Here is a 21,367-nt window from a genome sequence, read left to right as displayed (position 1 = left end):
AAATGTCTCATATTTGAATCGAGATAATTGAGAGTACATAATATTATTCACCAACGCACAATAGTTCACAATACAACAACCTTGTTTTCCAATAGTATCGTTAATACCTAACATCGATTTGTTCCCACAGGCCAAATAATTTTTTTATAAGACGTATTTTTTGTAATCTTTGTGCTATGTTGTAAATATACATTCGTATTGACGAACGATTTTAATTAGTTTTTCTTTTATCACTGAATCCATATTAAAAACCAGCACGCGCACCGGCCGAGTTGTAAATAAATACAAGCGAGCTGCGCGTGTACACGCACAGCACCTATGCAGCACCGAGCTGTGCGTGTCCGAACCTGCTCGGTTCGCCCTCTCATAGGGAACGCAGTTAAACACAACGTCATCACTGCACGCAACGAAGCGACGTTGCCGCTCCGCTGCGTGGAAGCGTGCACGCAGCACGCAGCCGGTTTGTCTCGTCGGAGCTGCGTTGCGTGCAAGTCACGCGTACGCGCACGTCACGCACACGTCATGCAAGCTGTGTGTCCTCTCGTATGAGTTTTCGTATTATACAACGCATCGGGACGCGTACGTGCACGTGCACGTCTACGCACACGCATCCGGTGTGGCTTGGCCTTAAAGACGTTTACCGGATTGAACTTACTGAAAAGACAAAAAATCTACTTATGACTAGGCAGTATGGCTTAGAGCTTTAGCCTGTCCTGATGGACGAAAAAGAAAAAATATATATATATATATTTAGTTCACATGACGACTACTAGATGGCGCTATTAGTCAAGCATAGAGAAATATGTACGCATAGAGTGCTAATTCCATACATCAGTTTTCTTACCAAAACTCGGGTTATTTTGTAGTCGACAGTCGGGAGGCGATGATTGACGAAAGAACCGTGTCCCGATTTGGGCCATGGTGCGTCCATTAATGAATCGCATACTAACGGATAGGGCTTTACGCTTCGAGCAACACCGGCTTCCGAAGGCTTTACGAGTACATTCACGGAAAAATAGTTTCATTGTTATGTGAAGTGGGCATACGATTATAGGCAACCCAACACTGGTGGCTTAATTGCCGTTTATATATCTGAAGATTCTTCATGATTTGGATACTGTCAAATCTTATAAAATATGTCTCCCATTTCTAATCATGGTGGTTTTATTGGTTGTGTTAGATGCCACGCTTATTACCAAATAATGTACTGATTTGGCCCGGTAGCAACGAGATCGTACCGTGTATCAAAAAAAAGGGAAGAGGGGAAATGGTCGGCTCCCCAGGTCCAATTTATTCTATATTTCTTCATGCTCTTAGCAACTAGGGCAAGTTATATATAGTCGCACCAATAAAAGTCTGCAGCGGATTTGATAGCCCACGCAGTGGAAGTGTTATTTATACGTCATAATTTCATAGAAGTTTGACGTTTAAAATGACATTTGCACTGCGTGGGCTATCAAAATCGCTGCAGACTTTTTACGGTCTAACTCTATCATTTTTGTATAATTTAGGGGCGAGAAATTCATTTTTGAAACAATCGTTATACCTTTTCATACAAATAAACCGATTTTTGCACAAAATGAAAATTATATGTATTTTTTAGGACTATTTTGGCCTTTACCATCACAGTGTGGCGATTTGTACTAAATAAAAAATTGTACAATTTAGCTTATTTATTCCTCATTCTAAGAAGTATCACTTTAAAATAGGCACTCACATATTTTTTTGTGAATAATAATTTGTAGCGCGTGGCGGTGACGATTTCCATTTAAATTGAAGTATGGCCAAAGTCAAACATAAAAAAAAAACTGAATCTGGCATTTGTAAAGCATGAATACAATATTTTAAAATTTTACAGATAAATTACAGGCGATATTTTTTGCTAGCAAGGTATGCCCACCAAATACGCACATAAGAACGATATAGGCTATGCACTATCTAATGGTATATAAGTTACTTCGGGACGCGTCATGGCCCAGAACCCATACTATCCGGGACACGGTTCTTTGCGACTGACCCGCGATCTAGTAATTCTTATCATGACAACACTTTTCATCGTAAATTAGATCCTTGCATTAAATTATCGTCTCACTGTACGAGTTCGTTCTATTATAACCCCGCGATCTTTCTGTTGACGCTTTGGCATTAATTCTTGCATTAATATTGCCATTATTTGAAATAATACCATTGGCTTTAATTAACATAATCCGCACGATCTAGGTAAAGCTTAGAGCATTTAATAATAACTGGAGTCGCCTTTAAGAGCTTATACCCCTCTGCCGAAAACCTTGCACGGTTGTGCAATCTTTTGTATGGACTGACATGGTTATGGTACGTTATGTAGAAATCATGTAGGAATAGCAATAAATTTGACGTCCCCTCCCCCGCAAAAATCGGCAGACTGTTTTGTACAGAAAATGACAGTCAGCCAGCGTCTCGAGTTACTAAATGCTCTAAGAGCTTAGAGCGATTTTTGCGGGGGAGGGGACGTCAAATGTATTGCTATTTCTACATGAATTGTACGTAACGTACAAATAGCCATGTCAGTCCATACAAAAGTTTGCACAATTGTGCAAGTTTTTCGGCAGAGGGGTAAGCTCTTAATGGCGACTCCAGTAATTAAATGCTCTAAGTCTAAGAGGTAAAGAGAAAGAGGGAGGTAAATAAAACAAGTATTACTTGTAAATAGTCACCATTAGTATTAAGATTATTGCCATGCCCTAACAGGGTATCTTGTACCGACTTTATAATGTTTTAATACCATCCTACGTAAAAATGAACATGGACGCAATATAGTATTTTATACAATCGTGATATAATAGAGAGCTTTTCAGTCGAGTACCGTGTTTAGACAACGAAGCTTGCTGAGTTGTCTAAGTATAAAGGTACGAGATTGAAAAGCTTGATTATATCAGTATTGTATACAATACTTTTTCTACGCATCAATAAAAATGCCTAATACTTTAAACTAGTAGAATCATACAAACAAACCAAACCAAAATCTAAGATACGCAAGCAGCCGCGATACCTTCATACTGGTACGCGCCCCGGCGGGTGGTCAACGACACCTTCTCGTAACTCATGAGGCCCTGGTACTTGCTCCGCGCTAAATTAAATTTTTAGACAGCTGTTTTCTCGATTTCGGCCACCGTAGCCTATGGAGACTAACAAGCAACGCTAAGTGGTTTTCGTAGTCTATGGATGTTGCTATATTAAGGGTGTCACATGCGCATTTCTGACTTATGAAGCAATTGTTTCTACTATACAACCTAAAATAAATAATTATTTTGAGCTATGGTTTTGTTTCGTCCTCTTGATCGCGGCTAGCTGCATGTGATTGGTCAATTTCATTATAGTTGACTAAACTGCATCGAAATGAATATTATAGTTGAGTTGGGAGCCCATACATTAAAAATACCCAATTGTAGTTTGGTATAAGAAATCTTAATTCAAGAATTACAGTCCACGAGTAGAAAAAAAGATATATGCATATATGTGTCGCTTAACTTCAATCAAACTCGGGTAAATCCATTCGACCCTCTCAGCAAATATCTACCCTATTACCTTTTCTTAATACCAAAATCGCATAATCTGACAGATGGATTTACCCGAGTTCGAAGTTAAGCGACTCATATATGAAACCAGTGTATTATTTTGACATTATATAATTTTACAGACATATATAATTACAAATTATATTTTTCAGTGGTTGTTTAGTGGATTTCAATACTTTGTGAGTTTCTTTAAGTATACAACAACATTTTAAGTGATAATTATTGTGTAATTCCAGAGAAAAGCGTGATAATGTCTTCGGGAAGTGTTTGTTTACATGATAGCACAAGTAAGGATGAATACATTTTACAGTGGTTCTAAACTCTTAGAGGAATTAGTAACTGGAGACATCATGACTGTCATTTTCTTTACGAAACAATCTGCCAATTTTTGCGGGAGGGGACGTCAAATGTTACTATTTCTACATGATTTGTACGTAACGTACATAGCCATGTCAGTCCATACAAAAGTTTGCACAATAGGCCTGTTGCAAGTAACAAAGAATCATGGAAATAATGGTTTCAAAGAAACATATATGTTAATATGATTCTAAAAAATGGCCTAATCTCAGTATAAACTGAAGGATTATTAAGATATTCAATAAAATAAAAGTGCAAAATTCTCCAATCGGCCATTATTACTGAAACGCCAATCAGAAGCGTTCCAAACAGTGACGTCATCAATCCATAACATATTTCTTAGAGCAACATAGACAACCTCATTGACCGAAATCTATACGTCCTCACCAAAGAGTTCGAAAGGTGCAAAAAAAATATTATTTCGCCACTAAACATTTATTACGTACAATAAATATTATTACACGATATAAAATAGATATCTATTTGTTATTATTTAAATAAAATGCTAAATAATACGATATTTCAACAACAAACTTTTAATTATTTGGCTGAATGGAACTATCATTGCCTTGTTGGCTGTCGTAATTAGAAAAAATGAAAAATTAAAAAGTAAAACCGGCGCTCGGTGATTTTCACTCAAAATTTACATGTATCTAAATAATTCATCTTAAACTGCAACCGTGTGAGAGTTTTTGTGTAAAATGAGTTATTGTGATAAATTGTTGTAATGTATTTATCATCCCTAATCGTAATATATGGTGCTGAATTAACAATATCATTCGGATTCAAGGGAAATTCGTAACTGTAAGTATGTAAACAATGTCTACCACCCTACCACCAACTAAATAATGACGTCACAAATGGCATGCGAGGCGTTTTCGCGCGATGTTTAAACTAGCTATAATAAAATGCAATTATCTATGTTAAATCTTATGAGTATAGCTGAAATATTGTGTTTTTCGGAACCAATACAAGTGTACCGACAATAATAAAAGGGATTTCAAAATTTGTCATCAGGCCTATTGTGCAACTTTTTCGGCAGAGGGGGTAAGCTCTTAAAGGCGACTCCAGTTATTAAATGCTCTAAGACAAAACTAAATTATTAACTAGCTTAAATTTAAAATCTATTTAATATTCAAACATAAAATATCTAAAAAAAAAGGTCTCTTAAACAAACCCTGTTAATTAATATTGGAATTCATTGGAAATTAGGGATGGCAAAACTATCTACCGCGGAAAACCCTAACTTCACCGTTCGTGCCCGACTTCCACCAAGTAAAATATTAAAATGATTTTAAGTAGGTATTCATTGAATTCACAATTAATATAGCTGCATAAATAGCGTTGTAAAATCCCGCACTTCGCCTATTTATAAAGAAAAATATACTAAAACGTAATCTAATTAATTTGTTGAATTACCGCTTATAATACGATTTACAGTGGAAATCGGAAATTAAACTTACGATTTAATACTAGTTAAGGCGAAGTTATGTACAGTCACGCTACGTGATTCAACATTTAGGGTTCAAACTAAATTAGACGTTTCATTGGGGGTATCGTCTTGGGTCGTCCCATTCGTTTTTCGTCAAGTTCTTAAATTAGTCCTATTCTGCTTTCCTCACTCATTCTTCATTGAAAGCCACCGACGATTGTGACGAATGTAGAATGAGTGACGAAAGCAGAATAGGACTAGTTTAAGAACTTGACGAAAAACGAATGGGACGACCCAAGACGATACCTCATGGGTATATATTGGACAACCAATTTAATTAGTACCCTAAATGGCTCAACCTGTATGGTACCTGTTAGAAGCGAATTTAAGGTACAGTAGGTATATAAAAGGTACATAATTTTTGCCAACCCTTATTTTTAACCTCCTGAGACTAAACGTACATTACAATGTACATATTCGTGCAATCTAATTTGAACCTTTCATGAACCAAATAAAGTAGCATTCCTTATGTTTCAATGCTTTTTAAAACAAACGAAATTCGTTCCTATTTACTTATAGAATAAGGTTCAAACTAAAAAATTTAAGACTTTATATGCTGGGTCTTACGAGGTTAATGAACTGTAACATTGATAACGAGGTTTCCTCAAATATTTATTTACAGCTAAGAAGTCTAAATTTTTAACAAGCAGAAACGTCTGCTAACGATGCTACTAAGCTTCGAATAAATTTGAAAGTGGAAAAATTACTGTCTTGGGTGAGACTTGAACTCACGGTCTCTGGATCGATACTCCAGCGCGCTGCCATCTTGGCCACCAAGACCTCATCCAGCCAGCAAATCTTTCCACCATATTACGGGTCAAGGGGACCCTGGCGACATCTACCTTAAAAGCGTTACACTTCTTAAACGGCTACCGTGTTACGGCTATGGTGGAAAGATTTGCTGGCTATGGATGAGGTCTTGGTGGCTCAGATGGCAGAGCGCTGGAGTATTGATCCAGAGGCCGTGAGTTCAAGTCTCACCCAAGACAGTAATTTATCCACTTTTAAATTTATTCGAAGCTTAGCTAAGTAAATAATAAAAATAAAAATCATTTATTTCGTTCCACAAAAATCCATAACAAACAGGTTAGTCGAACATATACATGCAGGAACTTGTTTAAGACTATGTTAGTACTTACTCAACTTATTAGATATCTTACTACATTTCGTAAGGAGCTAAGGAACGGTGCAGGTTCGACCAGTGCTGCATATAGCGACTATCGAGCCTACCCGCTATAACACTCAGGATACTGTTGCTACTGTCAAGCACTCTGCGACTTTCTTATTGTAGCAGAGAAACTGTCTACCTGTGCGTCCGCGAACATGCCTGACGCGCTGCAGAAGCGTGGCAGACGCAACAGCACCCTGAAGGTGTTGTTGTTGAAGTCGTTTCGCGGGTATGTTTTCTCCTATGTAACCTTGATTAAGCTGATTGCGCAAACTGCTTCTGGCATATTTCGCAACTGTATGGCTTCTCGCCAGTGTGTGTTCTCTTAATTATCTTCTTCTTCCTCGCGTTATCCTGGCATTTTGCCACGGCTCATGGCAGCCTGGGGTCAGCTTGGGGGTTGTGCACAAATCACGCGAGGTGTTTTCGGCTACTTTTTGACCCCCCTGCCCCTTGGTGACATTTGGTACGGTTTTTGGCTACCCCCCTCCCCCCTATATAACCTCACGTGTATTTTTTTGATTTTTTTCTATCCGACCGGTCAAGGCCACGCGCTCCAAAATTCGCTATTTTGAAGTGCGGAGTGAAGATTTATGTTTAACCGAGAATACCTTCGAGGTCTCCTTACACCCCCCTCCCCCAACGTGATCTATCGTGATTTTTTCGATCGTCTCCTATCGAACCTCGCGTGATTTGTACACAAGCCCTTGACAACTAATCCCAAGAATTGGCGTAGGCACTAGTTTATACGAAAGCGACTGCCATCTGACCTTCCAACCCAGAGCGCCTAGGCCCCTAGGCCCCTAGGCCTTATTGGGATTAGTCCGGTTTCCTCACAATGTTTTCCTTCACCGAAAAGCAACTGGTAAATATCAAATGATATTTCGTACATGAGTTCCAAAAATCTCATTGGTTACGACCCGGGACCTGAACCCGCGACCTCCGGATTGAAAGTCGCACGCTCTTACTGCTAGGCTATCAGCGCTTAGAGAACATCTTGAACTCGTGCTGATACAACGACTCTACTATTTACCATGTTTGTAACACTCCTTACATCTTTTTTCAATTTTTCAATACGTTCTTGAATATCTTTAGGCAATGCTCACTCCATACATTAGTTTTGTTACCAAAACGATTATTATTTTCGTAGTCGACATCTAGCGTCAAGTAGTAGAATTATCAGTACTGCTACTCGACAATAGATGTCGCGACGAATGGAAAGACTAATGCTCAACAATTTTCTGCTAATATTATAACCGGATTAACCGGAACTCTATTTTCAACTCCTTCTGCTTGTAATATTACTAATATTAGTTGTAAATTGTCGAGCGAAACACTTCGTCAGTCGCAACATACGTGCCATCTAGTGTCGAGTAGCAGTACTGATAATTCCGCTTCTTGACGCTAGATGTCGACTACGAAAATAATAGTCGTTTTGGTAACTGATGTATGGATGGCAATGTCTAACTGTGATACTTTTTGGTATGATACTTTAAACTACTTAAATATGAGTATGTCGTTTTACATATGTCGCACGAGTACCCGCCGCTATGAGTTTCACCATGAGCGATTAAACTAGATTTACTTGTATATTTTTTTCCGCATATTTCGCAGACGTAGGGTCGTTCGCCAGTGTGAACCCTCGTATGAATAGTTAGAGAATAATTATCGTAACATTGATAACCACATTCGTCACAGGAGAACTTCTTTTTGCGTATGGTATGAGTCTGTCTATCTTCTTCTTCTTCTTCCTCCTCGCCTTTTCCCGTTACACGGGGTCGGGACGGGGTCGGGGGGGTTGGGGTGGTATGAGTCTGTCTATGTCTAGTCAAAATACTGTTATATCTAAAGCGCTTATCGCATACATTGCAAACATACGGTGTCTGCGCAGTGTGCCTTCGTTCGTGTTTAGCAAAAGCGCCACGCAACGCGAATTGTTTTGAGCACATAGTGCACTTGTATGGTTTCTCACCCATGTGAACTCTTGTATGATTCGTCAGTTGATACATAAAACTAAACGTTTTATCGCAAATTTCGCAAGGGTACTCAAGGGGTACGTGTGTCAACTCGTGCTCGAATAAAAGCTTATTAGTCGTAAATTGTTTTCCGCACGTTTCGCAGGAGTATGTTTTCGTTTCTGTTTCAACGATTTTCAAGTTGTACTCGTGTAGTTGCATATGTGAGGTAAAGTAGAATATTTGATTGAATGTTTTGCCACATGTCTCGCATTCGAAGACTTCGTCGATGTCTTGCGGAGTGCCCGCTACAGCCATTCGTTGATCAGCAGCGTTCTGTGCCTGACTCTCTGGTGATTGGTTCTGGTCAGAGATGGACTTGTGTTGAACTTCGCACTTCTGCAGTGGATCTCTTTTGGTGAATCCTGTTTGGTTTGCAACTGAAACAAAGAACGTGACGTTTTCAACCAAAAGGTACCACATAGTCGGTTGTCAATAAGGCTGATTTCAAATTGAAGCTATATGGAAATAGTGCCTTATTGACCGACAACCTTTTGGTTTGCAACTGAAACAAAGAACATTTTAACATTGTTAAAACATAAAAGTTATCTACGAGTAAAACAAGAATTTTGTCAAGGAAGTTCCGGTATTCATGTCCGTGTTTTTAACGTATAAATAAAGTCAAAGTCAAAATATACTTTATTCACGTAGGCCTAGGAACAAGCACTTACGAATAGTTATTAGGTACATATTATCTTAATCTAATTATCAGAGCAATTTATTGATGTTAATATTATTCCATAATAACATTGGATTATTATACAGATCAAATTTAACACTAAGAATTTCACAAAAAGATCGTAAAACATAAAAAAAATTGTATAGCAACTCACCTCTATGCTGGGTCTCTATATACAGCTCGGGCGCAAGCTCTGCCTGTGCGGAGTATAGCCCGGGGCTACAGGGTCCTGTGTCGGAGCCCGGGGGCTCCTCCTTACATACTGATTCATCCTTTACCTGTTCCTTTTCTACTTTAACTGCGAATAAACATTATGGTATTTATTAAGAAGCTTGGTATTATACTGTATTTATTAATTAATTTTACAATGGAATTATACATCTTAAATAATTACAAAGAATAACTATTAGTCAAACCCGTTCTTTATCGCTTCTGGTGCAAAAGTGCCCATAATACTGACGGCATTACCCCGCTGGATGGCTATGGACAGCCTCTGCACCAGAAACGATTCGGAGCGGGGATCCTCTCCCTTTTGCCTGAGTCGACGGCCTATGTCACGCATAAATTGTTTCGCGTCAGCACCCCAGCAGCCCGCCGTTTCCACCGCAAAAGGGACGAAAATATACCCTGAGCCCAAGGGAACATACTTTTGGCGCTTCATCGCCGCCTGAGACTCGGCCGCCGCTCCGGCCGCGCGTGCCGTGCGACTGACATGAGAGGCGGCGAAGGTGCTGACGCACGTAGCGTCCCAGACCAGGCACCGTCCTCTCTCCCACGGCACTAAGGTTAGGCCATCAGGCCGCTTGCCGTCCGTGCGACTTAGACCCGGAGGCTCAAGTACGGATGGAACACCCGCTGACCTGAGCGCCCTCTTATAGAATCAAACTTCAATTTCTATGAATTTAATTCAGTTTTATTAATTATTCTTATTTTGATGAGCTTATTCATGTATCTCCAGTAACACAATCGTATTCCCTCCGAAAAACATATCTGACAGTTCTCCATAAAAACTGAACATAGTCATAAACACAACAACCACAGATTATAAAGCCGGGTGCATACTACACGGTTTCACCAGTATAAGGCCACGTACAGGATATTCATTACTGTGATGCTTACACTCTGGACGATGTAGTTCAAGGCATGGTCACGCGGATGCCTCCCGACGCATCGACGGTAACTCAATGCACGATGTCAGTCAGCCCCCACCGTGGAACCGCAGATGCATAAGTGTGGTCGACATACATCGCAGCCCAGGCGGAGAGCGACGGACACCCGCAACGAGTCACCGTCGAGTAACGCACCCAACCCAGTTGAGGTGAGGGTAACGCCTGCAGCCAAGCCCCTAATTCCGGCCGCGACACTGCCAGAAGCCTTGCGCGGTCCACACCCGAAGCGTTCCCCACCAGACCGTCCAAGGTGGCCTTACACCCTACATCGTCCCACGCGCGCTGGAGTCTTGGGTTCTCCGGGACGGACGCACCTGGGTTGATCGCCAATGGCCTTACGAGGGTATTCATGTTCGTGTTTTTAACGTATAAAGGCGACTTGCACCATTTACTAACCCGGGGATAACCGGTTAAACCTGGAGTTACTGTCGTTACCAGTACAATTTGACACTGGGTTAACAGTTTAACCAGTTAACCTTGGGTTTGTGGGATGGTGCAAGTGGCGCTAAATAAAGCAACTCACCCCTATCCTGGGTCACTATATACAGCTCGGGCGCAAGCTCTGCCTGTGCGGAGTATAGCCCGGGGCCACAGGATCCTGTGTCAGAGCCCGGGGGCTCCTCCTTGCATACTGATTCATCCTGCACCCATTCCTTTTCTACTTTAACTGCGAATAAACATTATGGTTATTTATTAAGAAGCTTGTGGTATTCATTAGTAGATTATATAGGAATGACATAAAGGACTATTTTCCAATTGTATTGCCTTAGATAAAATATTTATGAAATGAAAGCATTTATTTCGGATACAAATACATCCATATTATGTTGGCAATTCCAAATTATTTGTTGAACATAGGTAGGCCTTAAATATACATATAGTAAGTATGTATCACTATGCTTCGCCATATGGCATACAAAATAACTTATATAATAGTCAGTTTTTTTAGCATTAGAAAGAAGGTAAGCGATCTTGAATTAATGACGTATCTTTTTATTAAAAAAACTTGTTTTAAATAAGTCATAGTAAATATGTAACAGTTATAAATCATATACGATTATTTACATTCTTTTGCTTTAACGAGTAATATAAACTAATTTTTAAAAGCGTTTTTCAATCATTTTCAATAGAAGGACACGTCAATATTGTTTACCTTTTTTCCATATTTTATACTAGCCTATTAAGGTGTCCTACTGCTGGGCAAAGGCCTCTCCCCTTGTCTTCCACGACTCCCGACATAGCGCCTGCTCTGGCCAGTTACTGAGAAAGGTGTCTAGGTCGTCCCGCCATCTCCGTCTGGGCCTGCCGCGTCCGCGCTCTCCTTCTGGCATCCACTTGGTAGCTACACTAGCCCATCTGTCTGGATGCATGCGGCAGACGTGACCGACCCAATCCCATTTGAGCCTAGCAGTCTTCTCGCCGACGTTAGCAATACGGGTTTTTGCGCGCAGCGGTTACCTTTTTTTCTAATGCTAAAAAAAAACGAAGTGCAGAGCCGCGAGGCGCGCCAGCTTTTGGCCTTTATTGCTAACACAATAAGGGTTGTATTAGATGATTTAATAGATAAAGCAACTCGCCTTTATCCACTATAGACTGTACGTGGTCTGGCACGAGCCCTGCCTCGTCCTGTTCATAGTGCCCGGGGCCTTCACGTCCCGTGTCGGAGCCCCAGGGCTCCTCGCATACTGGCTCTTTCTTCACCCGCTCTATTTCTAGGATTGCAAATAAACATTTGAGTTTAAACTTTAAGTCACTAGGTTTTTCATTTCATCACTTAACACATTCAGTGCCGAAAACCCGACTATCGGGTATTTTATGATTTCGTTCCCAGGCCGGATGACCCAATAGTCAGGCTCGTGGTACTACTGCTTTATATGACGAAATTGTTGTGGCGGCGCGGATGTCTTATTTGGCTGGGTGGCAATTAATGTGTTAAATCTTGATGCCTTATACAATGTGGAAAGATAAGTCGGGCCCTGGAGGGAAACTACCTTAAATCCTTAAGTTGGCTCATTTTACTTAAAGGAGACATTCCTTTATTTTTAAAAAGAAACAAAACTGCATTTAAAGTTTTTTAAAAATTTGCTTGTCTCGACCGGGAATCGAACCGAGTAAAACTTCCAAAAAATATACACTCGGTATTTTTTTCCATTAATCGATCCAGTTAAAGTTAATGATAACATTTCTCCAAGAAACATTAGATCTTACACTCGTCTGTCGTACAAAATATCCATAAAATCGAATATTTAGTACTCAAGAATATTTTTAGACAAGCGAAATTGAAGAAAAAAAGAAAAATCTTTGAATGCAGTTTTGTTTCTTTTTTAAAATAAATGAATGTCTACTTTAAGTAAAATGAGCCAACTTAAGGATTTAAGGTAGTTTTCCTCCAGGGCCCGACTTATTTTTCCACCCTGTATAGTGTTTGAAAGGTTCGAATTAGATTGAAACAGAGTGTAGGTGCATTTTTTTAGCACAATGGGCCTTACGAGGGTATTCATGTCAGTGTTTTTAACATAAAGCAACTCACCCAGATGCTGGGTCTCTATATACAGCTCGGACGCAAGCTCTGCCTGTGCGGAGTATAGCCCGGGGCCACAGGATCCTGTGTCGGAGCCCGGGGGCTCCTCCTTGCATACTGATTCATCCTTCACCTGTTCCTTTTCTACTTTAACTGTAAAGTAAAAATGTATTTGTGGAACACAGGTACAGTTAAGGTCTTATATATAAAATAATAAATAGAGCTCTGTGTTTTGCCTATTGGCGTACAAATATTAAACTTAAAAATAATGGTGACTCATTAGTCTCATTACAAGTATGTTAAGAGGGGGTAGAGAAGGGTAAATTTTCAGATTTTGTCAAATTATTCTTTGAACCTTTATTTATTTATTTATTTAAACTTTATTGCACAAAGTATATACAAAAATGTACAAATGGCGGACTTAATGCCAAATGGCATTCTCTACCAGTCAACCATAGGGCCAAACAGACATCTACAATTGGTGCAGAGAGAGAAATATACCTATTCAGTGAATATAAAAAAAGCAAACTATACATATAAACTACATAAATAAATAAAATATATATAAACTACTACATATTTATACAATACATACTATAAATATAATAATGATGGATATTATTCGAACTCTTGTTTTAGCAAATGCTTACGCAACAACCGCTTAAAAGAAAACTTACTTGGAGCTTGTCTAATATTTAGAGGGAGTGAATTCCAAAGACGACTAGCCTGGACGGCTATCAACTCAATGATATCCTTAATAACCATTTTCCATCTCTTTCTTTTAGGCATTCGGGAAATACTGAATAGGCGTTTTTTAATTTCTGTATCCAGAATTAGATATCTTAACATAAATCGTTATTTTTAATAAGTAGCAACGGATTGCTGATTTCCTAGTTTTAACTTATTTTATATGAGGCTTTCGAAAGATGATAGTAATTCCTATTTTATTGCAGGAAGGTACATGTGTCATACCATTTTTTGAATCTGCATAACATGCTCAATAGCTTGACGTTATTCGCCCATTACTTTTTTGTAATTTTATTTCACGACAGGTGGTCAAAGTCGAAATTAATGTTTCGCTCTGAATTTAATTCAAGATTAAACCCGTACATTTTTGCATTTTACATTGTTTATCGATAAAAAACCTATTCTGTTATCTCAACTAACTATTCATGATGCCGTACACATAAAAAAAAAATAACGTTGAGACCTTTCCGAGTGCACACTAGCACTAACAATGTTAAAACGAGTCAAAATTAATGAAAAAACTTAATTTGGCAATAACTCGAAAACCGTGCCACTTTTACTGGGGTCATGTTAAGTTGGTTTGGGTCCTCTTGGCCTGGTCTACCTCCATGACACTGTGAAGTGTAACTTATGGGACACCCTGTATAGCCACTAAAACTCGCTGAGACTGCAGGTCGACTCTTGATAAAAAATATATCATTGAATTAACTTTAACTCAAAGCACGTGATAGCTCTTTAGAATAGCAACAAAACTGGGTGAAACTAAGTAAAGATTTTTATTGCTCAAATTATGTGAACATTGCTTCGTCTTCATAAATAAAATTTTAATAATTAAAATTGTTTACGTTAAAATGTGAAGAATTTTGTTGATAAATTATCTATCTAGTATATTGACATTATGTCATATATGTTTTTAAAATGACGTAATATGAATGCCAGCACAATGAAATTTATTCCAATAAGAAAAAACAAATCTTCAAACTTTTTTTCATTTTGAATGAATTAGGAAGAACTAGGAAGAAACTTATTACACTGATTTGGTTGTGTTCGTATATTTTTTTTAATAATTTGTTATATTTTTGAAGTATTATGACTTGTGAATAAAAACAAATCAAAATTTTAATGACTCTAGATCTCCGTGTGACATTATTTATTTACCCTATTTATTTTGAACACAGTTTTTCACTGGTATCATCATTCGTATACGGACATGAATTTCTGTCAATATATATGCCACAACGAAATATCAAAATGGGACGCGCAAGTACGCGACCGCTCCGGACGAGCCCCAGCATTACTATACATATATTATTATACTCTTTGGGCATCTGTATCAAAGGAGAATTTTGACAGATATGGCGGATGTATGGAAATTTTACGAAAGTTTACATTTAAGATTGAATTTCTCTGTTGCCTTTAACGCATTCACTGCCAGGGGTCGTGGCCTAGGAACAAACTTATATGACGCTGAACGCACGTGTGCGTTGGGAGCAGTGAATGTGTTCAGAGGAAAAATAGGAAAAGGCTGATTCGTTGTAGCCCAGTTATCTGGCTTACAAAATTACTCGATATTATAGCTTGAGCATCGATTTTTTATACAAATTTTACTAAACGCTGACACTCGTTCATCTCATTTTAGGTACAACTTTGCATGAGTGTATTTATTATATTGTAAAAGATTTCAGATTTTCAAGGGTGATTCGTTGTAAACACACTCTTTGGGATAATAATGACATTTATTTTAATTTTTTTTATCAAGAGATGTGAACTCTAGCGACTAAACGGTGACTGCCTTTTTCGCTGATTTTGCTCGACGCAGTCTTAACAATAAATTATTACAGTTAAAGAATAGCTATGCCTACTAAGAAGCGTACGCCTGCCGCCCGCACGTTCCCCGCCACCCTTAGTCGTCCTACCCCGTCGCCCCCGTACCGCGCAGGCGAGGACTCATTTAAGCGGTCGGTCTATACACACTGTTTTGTACAAGTAAGTAGACATAGGCTAGATATAGATTATTTGTTGTACCTTGAGCGTTAAATTGGTTCTCATCCGGTTCCATGTTAGGTGGAGCTGTAGTTGGCTGGGCTGTTAGAAAAAAAATGGATATTAGACATTGAAGCATATTAAGAGTAAATAAATAAATAAATATTATAGGACATTCTTACACAGATTGACTAAGTCCCACAGTAAGCTCAAGAAGGCTTGTGTTGTGGGTACTCAGACAACGACATATATAATACATATATAAATACTTAAAATACATACATAGAAAACAACCATGACTCAGGAACAAATATCTAAGAGTAAATATAAGAGTCCGCTGGCTTATGCACCTGGAGAGGATGGGGGAGGATCGTGCTGTGAGAAGAGCGTATGTGGGGCACCCGGGGGGAAAACGTCCGTCTGGGCGTCCTAGATACCGCTGGAGTGACGAAGCCGAAAAAGACCTGTCCGCCCTCGGAATACCCAACTGGCGTGAAGTGGCGCAGAATAGGGCAGAATGGCGCTCTCTTGTGTCAGAGGCCAAGATCCTCTTTGGGTCACTGAGCCAGTGATGTATGTATGTAAATATAAGAGTAAATTGACAAACATTGACAGGAGCTCACCAGGTAAGCGCAGGGTTGGGACGGCATCTGGGCTGAGCCGACAAGACCATGTTAAAAAATTCAGCTCAAAGTGAGCATGGCACACTCTCCGCCTTTTGTAAATATAATCGGGGTCTAGTTCCTTCATCGAGCCCACCGCCTCCACCCACGCGGAAAATCTCGGTAGGTCCCTTTTTGGGTTGGGAAAGGAATGCAGCCGCATTCCGTTAGCACCTGAAAAACAATAGTTATGACAAAAAAAATCATTTATTTCGGACCATAGAATCTATATCGTAACTAAATTACATTAAATTAAAAAAAAAATTAAAATTAAAAAATATATATGATGGCAAGAATTGACAACTTTTAACCTTTTGGACGCCAATGACCGATATATCCGCACCGCAGGTTCAACGCCAAAGACCGATTAATCGGTCACAGACCGCAGAGCAACATACACCTACGTGCATATGCATAAAGTTCAATTTCAGTTTTGACACTTCGGTGACGTGGCGTCCGAGTGACAGCTTTTGTGTTTGACACGGCGTCGAAAAGGTTAAAAGATGTAGCGCCGCAGTCGGTCAGTCAGCTTCTACATGGCCAGACCATGACATCCACGCATAGATGTACAATAATATAGAGTTGAAACGGGGGAGGGGCCAAACGACCGAACGAGATGCACTTATGGAACTTTCAGTAGGAGTAGCAGAGAAAGCGGTATTATTGCTTGTCCTTGTCACAGTCTCACTTTTTGTTTGTTCCCCACCATAAATTTAGTATGGTTTATGGTGGGCAACAAATAACCCGACCGAATTACGTAGATGTTTTTGGTATGTTGTCAGGAATGTTAAAACGTGTTTTTAATATTGTCGCATTGCGTATGTTTTGTCCCTCACGGAGGCACGCGTATACCACTTAGGATGCTACCGGGCCGCCGCGTCCGCGCGGCGCAGCGCGCCGCAAATAAAGCAAAGCATACTAAATTTACGGTGGGGAATAAAAATGTGAGGGGTGTGACAAGGACAAACAATAATAGCGCTTTCTCTGCTACTCCTACTGAAAGATACATAAAACTATCCCGTTCGGTCATTTACCCCACCCCGCATGCCTTATCCAGTTATAGGTACTATCTGAAAATCGTAATTCAAGACCAAAAAAAGTAAGACAATGTTGCCACTTTTTACTAGCGCGTCTCGTATTTATGTAAAAATAAGTAAGTAAAAGTACTTTTTTAAATCGTAGGAGTAAAATTACCAATAAATAAATTATCTTAGCGTGATTATTTATCAAAAGGAATTTACTATTTAAAAACAAATTATTGCAGTGGCAACATTGTATACTTTTTTTGGTCTTGAACATAGAAGGTAGGATCGTATAGAAGTGGTACCCAAGTAACAATTTGTGGTTCTATAGTAGTCGATAGAACGTTTCCCAAATACCACCTAAGGTCCTATAAAAGACCAAAGACGATTGTATAAAGCCGAAATGGCGCATCTTATGTGCCATTCAGTGATATAGTAGACCTGTAGCAGTGTCAGTCGTGACGTTTTAGGTCTATAAAAGTGATGTGATGATCACTTTTGTGATAATTTGTTGTCAGTAACGCCATTATAGTGTTAATTTATACTATAGTGGCATTTGAGATTCCATTATAGTGCTTGTTTTATACTATAGTAGTATTTGAAATTGTATTATAGTGCTTTTTTATACTATTGTAGAATTCATAGTTCCTTTACTACGAAATTTGTTATCAAGTTTTCCATCAACTGTTATGAGTGGTTTTGTTGTGTGTTTACTTCACAAAAACGGTACTAAGTAAAATGGTGATAAGTAAAGACTTTATATTAATATGCGCCATTTAGATGTCGAATAATTCGGTCCTTAGTGCAAAAAGTATATGGGACGGAAGTTTTACCGTTAGAATAGTATTAGTTTAATGAGGAATCTTAAATGCCCCTCGATTTATTTATGTTTTTAATAAAATAATTTAATAAAATATTATGATATTCACCATAGTTACTACTATACAGCCAAGAAGTAAATCCGACGCTTTTATAGGCTAACTATAGAACTTACGACGAAATATTCACCGCCATCATGATTAAAATTAGGGTTCCTAAAGAATTTTGCTGTGACCCAGTTACACCTACAAACTCTTTAGAAAGATATAGGATTTTTTTTTTAATTTAGATGTAGTCATTACTGTTGTTTCCTTTTTCAGTGTGATTGGTAAAAAAAATGTGCTAATAATAGATGTCGATAAATATCTAAACCGTCACGATTTTATGCTTGTATTAAATCATTGATGATAAATCTCACCTACAGTCACTAATATCACTGGGGTCTTTTTTATCAATTCATTAAAATATAAAAATATTTTGTACGGAACCACATTATGTGGCTTAGGCCTGAACTTATATAAGCCAGATATAAGTAGCCATTACAGATCAAATTTATCATTTACAAGTAGTCGTTTTCTACCTTTATGTATCTAACTCGGTTTATAAAAGACATAAAAACTCAACTATAACGCTGTTGTCTTTTAAAAGAAAAAACAAAACCACTATACAACAGTTTTGTGATATAAAAGAGTCATTGTGACGTTTACAGCGATGAGATATAATAGGGATTTAAAAACTACTAAAGCGCTTTTTAACGCTATAAATATGTCCAAAAAACGCTACTATGGAGCAAAACAGTTCTATAATAGTGTTCATATGACTACTAAAGTATTATGTACTATAGCAGTGATATCTAAAGCCACTATATCCTAAAATCGTTGTATAGTTGGGTTTTTGTCACTGTTAAAACACAAAACTATAGCGGCTTGCAGGGAACCTTAATAGCGCAAACTACTAAAGTATTATGTACTATAGCAGTGATCTCTAAAGCCGCTATATCCTAAAATCGTTGTATAGTTGGGTTTTTGTCACTGTTAAAACACAAAACTATAGCGGCTTGGCAGGGAACCTTAATAGCGCAAATTAGTTGCATAAAAGTGATTCCAAATACTATTATACAGTAATATTGCTCTATAGTGGTTATATTTGAACCTGTTATAGTACACGCCTATAACGGCTCTATAAAATGATGAAATAAACCTTTACATCAATTGCTTATAGAATATATTAGCTGTATAAGCCTATAGAGCAAAAAGGTGTTGCCAAGCGCTTTTATACGACAGGTGGTCACCTCTGAAACCTTAATACGACGTCTATACAAGCTTTTAGCGATAAAAACTAAAATTATAGGACTAAAATGTTACTTGGGTATACGCGTGCCTCCGTGAGGGACAAAACATACGCAAATGCGACACTATGATTGGTCGAATTCATTTGTTGCCCACCATTATCCATACTAAAAAAAAGGTGGAGAACAAATCAAATGTGAGACTGTGACAAGGACAAACAATAATAGCTCTTTCGCTGCTACTCCTACTGAAAGATACATAAGACTATCCCGTTCTGTCAGTTATCCCCACCACTCATGCCAGATCCAGTTATATCCTAGATTCATGGTCTTGAATTACGATTTTCAGTTTAGATTCATGGTTTAGACCAGGGGTGTCCAAACTTTTTTACCTGAGGGCCATATTGCGCCTCAGAAGTTTTCGCGCGGGCCACCGTCGGTTTTTGCGCCGGGGGACGGTGTCTCGTTGCTGCTGTTAGGAACAGTTCCAGTCTTAATTAATGCTGAACCCCTGGAACCTGGCTCCCGCGGGCCGGACAGTGGGCACATGCTTTGGGTGTCAGCGGGCCGGATTTCACCCGCGGGCCGGGGTTTGGAGACCCCTGGTTTAGACTAAAGTGTAAAGTTAGACTAAGAACTTCTTTTGGTCTAACTCTTGTAGTGCTTTAGGCAAAACTAACCGGAAAATAGCATGAATTATAAATATTGTATCATGTTATGCCACAGAATAAATAATAGTACTAGGTACAGAAGACTCACTCCCTAACAAAACGCGTCTGTTACGATCAGCACAGATATGGCCGCTAGCTGGCGACAGCGCCACGCGCGGCTTATGGCTTTCCCCAAAATTGGGGCCGAACGGATATTACGCGGTCGGACGGGGTTTTAGCTACCTGTAGCAAAGCGACGAAATCGCGGAGTGAGCCACGCCTGGTTATGAATGTTATGATGACAATTCTTTGTATGCAAGACAAAAGAAAGTATACAATGTACAAAGGCGAACTCATCCCTATCTTATCTTATCTTATCTTTGACATCTATTGTAGCTTGCATAAAAAAATACGCTTTAGAATCCAGCGTGAGCGATTATTATACATCGAAGTTTATAAATAAATACAGAAAAACACATCATGGTCGCGCGCCGCGCCGGTACAGGCGTGTTAGCACTATTATTTTAACCTTTTGAACGCCACAGACGGCAATTGACGTCAACGCAAAATCGTGACAACGACGCCAAAGACGGCATTTGACGTCGATCGTTTTTTGATGAAAATCTACTGAAAAACACCCCACTTTTAGGTTAGCATTATTTATTCACAAAACTATATTTTACCCCCGTGGCGTCAGTGGCACGGCAAATGGATGCGCCGTTTGGCGTTCAAAAGGTTAAATGTTCCCGCTCGATATTTTACTTACGAGAGTTGCTGCATCCCCGAACACAGCAAATTTTTTCAGATGCGGCCATTATCTTCGCCGCCGAGTTGGCCGTAAAACTAAAAAAATAACAAGTCACGATATTCAGAAATGTTTGTTTTGAAAATCAGGTTACCTAGTGGAAAGTCAAGTCAGTCAGTACTGGGTTAATTGTCACCTTTTCGCCGCCACGTTAATGAAGAAATAAAGTGTCATCAGCACCATGTCAAAAATTGCTCGTATACAAATATACAAACCTGACCAAAACTACGACTTGATATCAAGTCGTGGCGTGTGGGGCACGAAATGATCGGACTTCATATCAAGTCAGTGGCGTCGAAAGGGTTAAAAAACAGTTTAGGTATTTTGTTTTATTTCATTGCAGTGACATTATGCCAGTACAATATGATTTTATGTAGCAAAAATTACAAAAGTATAGCCAGTCAAACAACTGTGACAGTAGAAAAACACGCGAAAT

The 21,367-nt window shown here is 39.0% G+C and overlaps 1 long non-coding RNA gene and 1 other non-coding gene across 2 annotated transcripts; one reads left to right on the top strand and one right to left on the bottom strand.

Moving 5' to 3' along the window:
- The first annotated feature begins 6,319 nt into the window (after window positions 1–6,319).
- Window positions 6,320–6,392, top strand: Trnan-auu (transfer RNA asparagine (anticodon AUU)). The gene has a single exon. It is a non-coding gene; the product is annotated as a tRNA-Asn (tRNA).
- A 2,067-nt stretch (window positions 6,393–8,459) lies between these two features.
- LOC134803482 (uncharacterized) lies at window positions 8,460–9,553 on the bottom strand. The gene is made up of 2 exons (XR_010145992.1): window positions 9,420–9,553; window positions 8,460–8,966 (listed from the first exon to the last, which is right to left on the bottom strand). It is a non-coding gene; the product is annotated as an uncharacterized LOC134803482 (long non-coding RNA).
- Window positions 9,554–21,367: the final 11,814 nt, after the last annotated feature.

The sequence above is a fragment of the Cydia splendana genome, chromosome 26 (assembly GCF_910591565.1).
Source record: "Cydia splendana chromosome 26, ilCydSple1.2, whole genome shotgun sequence".
NCBI classification, from domain to species: Eukaryota; Metazoa; Arthropoda; class Insecta; order Lepidoptera; family Tortricidae; genus Cydia; species Cydia splendana.
Note: the sequence above shows the minus strand (reverse complement) of the source record. Positions and strands in the feature narration are given on the sequence as shown.